The sequence below is a fragment of the Anomaloglossus baeobatrachus genome, unplaced genomic scaffold (assembly GCF_048569485.1).
Source record: "Anomaloglossus baeobatrachus isolate aAnoBae1 unplaced genomic scaffold, aAnoBae1.hap1 Scaffold_66, whole genome shotgun sequence".
Lineage (NCBI taxonomy): Eukaryota > Metazoa > Chordata > Amphibia > Anura > Aromobatidae > Anomaloglossus > Anomaloglossus baeobatrachus.
This window is the reverse complement of record NW_027445030.1, coordinates 650,121-653,118: the sequence shown is the minus strand read 5'-3', so window position 1 is coordinate 653,118 and position 2,998 is coordinate 650,121. Positions and strand designations below refer to the sequence as shown.

General features: G+C 46.3%; 1 pseudogene; it reads left to right on the top strand.

Annotated features, from left to right (window-relative positions):
• The first annotated feature begins 1,475 nt into the window (after positions 1-1,475).
• LOC142286493 (U2 spliceosomal RNA) lies at positions 1,476-1,682 on the top strand (annotated as a pseudogene).
• Positions 1,683-2,998: the final 1,316 nt, after the last annotated feature.

The window sequence follows — 2,998 nt, the reverse complement described above, 5'->3', positions numbered from 1 at the left end:
ACTGTCACGGATAACCCCAGCCTCCTTCATGTTGCTCAACATGTCCTTGGTACACTGGTAATGTGCAGGTAGTTTTGGCTTATATCTCTCTTTGATGGGTGGGTGTGCACTTGTGGGGATGTAGTGTTTGACCCCTTTTATTCTTCAAAAGTCTAGCGGATGTTTGCTGAAGACTTGCTCGTATTCTTGCACTAGCCTGTAGACCCCCTTCTTGTGATGTGAAGGTGTGGAGTCAGTGCCTACGTGTAATTCCTTACACCACTCCTCTGGCTGACTTGGTGAGCTGTCACTGAATGGGTGGGCTGAAGCAATGGTGGATGCTGCTGTTTGGATAGCATGTGTATCTACTGAGAACAGCTTATCAATGGTGGCAAATCGGAGCAGCTTAATCTCTTGCTCTCCGCAGTTCAACACTCTCATGGGCACTCTTCCCTTCCATATTAATGAATAAAACTATGATGTAAATAGCATATAGATACCCCACAAATGCAGATAAAAGTAGGTTATGGGAAAAGGGGGAAGAGAGAAACAGGAAAATAGTGGAATAAAGTATACCTTCCAGGTGGGAGAGGAAATGGCAGCACAGCCAGTGGAGGTGAAGCAAGGGGAGCCTGCAACTAAAGAGTTGAGAGCGTTATCACATGGTGACTGAGCCTGATTGTAACGGGAGCATAGAGGTGCCGATCCTGTCTTACCTGCGTTGGTGTAGAAGTGGGTGTCCTGTGGTGGAGTCAGCTGTGTGCAGTGGTGGCCGTGGGTTCTTTTATGTGCGACCGTAGTAATAGCTGCGCCCACTTCCTGTATGGGAGTGGAATGCAGTGAGGCTAATGGAACGCACGCCTGCGCATTTGTGTTTAACGTCGCGCATGTGCAGAACGGAGAAAAGGCTGCGCTCACTTCCTAATGAAAGGGAGTGAGACGCAGCTGGGAAGGGAAGGGAAAAGATTAGGGTTTGGGGATGATGAAAGGGCTTTCTACGGGCAAGGATGGCAAAGGGTGGCAGTGACGGAAAGTCAGGCAGCCTGTCCTGTCCTGTCCTGTCCGTCCGTCTTTTTGTATCATGAATTGGAAAGACTGCAAGGGGGAGGGGAGGTGCTTGGAGGAGGAGGAGTTATTCAGATTAATTGCAGTGGGCGGCGGCTGCAAAAAGCATCATTCTTCTTGTTTTTGCTCTGCAAAACAGCCTTTTCAAGGGTTGGCTTGGGTGACAAAATGTCTTCTGTAGGCGTGGGTTTGTCTCCCTCTCCCTAAGATGTGTCCGGTATAGGCCAGGGTGCCACTCAAGGCCGTAACCAATTCGGGTTATAGCTTCTCGGCCTTTTGGCTAAGATCAAGTGTAGTTTCGGAGGACGCTACCTTGGTCGGTACTGGAAGGTGCCTGGGATTGCACGTCTGCCGGCCTTGAGGAAGTGTGTGCGCCTTCTGGTGACACATAGCCCTCTTGTGCCTGGACGGTTCCCAGGCAACGGGAGGCGATCACCTTTGTTATTTTGAAGTCCTACTGATAAACAGAAAAAAAAAAAAATTAAATCTGTTCTTATCAGTTTAATATCTGATACGTCCCCTCTCTGGGGACCATATATTAAATGGATTTTTAGAACAAGGAGATGGAAAAAATCTTGCTCTGTCCACTCCACGCATTGACCTGGTATTGCAGTACCTCCAGGACCGGTGCACCCCTTCTTAACCCAGTTTCCAAAAGCAGAACTCAATTCACCTGATTCAAATGAGCCCCATTAGTGAATTGAAAGAAAGCAAAAACTTTATATGCACCTCAATTTGGCCAATTCACTTTTCACACTTTCACCCTTTTTTTTATCTTTCACACCTTTTACTTGCTTTATTGATGCAAAAGCTGTGCCAAATAGCAAACTCATCTCCACTCAACTTGACCAACTCTGCTATGTCCCGTGCAGTATCTTATTCTCAGTCTTATCTAGATCATTTGCAATTGAATAGAATAGATCCCTTTTGGACACATTGGATTCAGCTGCTGCAGTGACTGCAGGTGTTAGAAGATGCAGACTTGGCATCAGGTGCTGTCTATCAGATTCCACTCCAATTAAAGCTTCCATTGTTTTTCGGTGTTTTCTTTGAGCAATGATGATGTCTTTAGTGATCTGTTGGCTCCCTCTCCTGGAGGAAGAGTTTGCTTGCTCTTGGACTTTCAAAAAGAGAGGTCATGATAGACATTTAGCTTCTGAGCCCAATTGGGGACAGTCATGGGTGATGAATGTTTTGCAACCTGCTGCGAAGCCTGATACCGCAATATAAGGAACGTCAAATACTAAGAATGGGCGGCCTATGAAAGAATTAGTACTTTCATTAAGCATACTTAAATGGCTAATTGGGAATAGACAAACTGTAAAAAGCCCTCTGAGAAAGCCCCTCTCTAACCTTTGTTAGTAAGCTTTTCTGTAGTCTGCCTGTTGATGTATTTTCCGTTTGAACAGTGCACAACATGAAGTGACGGAACACTGGCTTGTCACAATGTCCCCCGCTGACATCACGATAGCGCTGCTGCCTAGAAAGCCAGCTGCGCAGCAGAAGTTGCTCTTTGGGTGGGATGGTGGGCTAATGTATCTATTCCTGCTTGGTGTGAGTTTGACATGATCTAGAGCAACGAGTTCCAGCGGCTAGCGGTTGATTATTGGCTGTAATGGGGCTTTCTGGCTGGTGCCAGCCTTTCTTCTTAGCACACAGGAACCACAATCCCTACACCATGCTTCGATGGATTCTCTCATCCCAGCCCAGTAAAACTACATATTTCACACAGTTATAAGCAGCCCATGGGCATTCACCTGGATTAAAACCCATAACAGCTCATAGACCAAACAATCAATCTACCACTGGACCAAAGACAGGAAGCTAAATCCACTGCCTGCGGTAACTAACTTAATCCTATAGTCTACTCACACAACAAACCCAAGAGAAAGGAAAAAAACATGGCTTCGATTATCCATCCAATGAAAACGCATAACCATTGTGAGCCATTGGA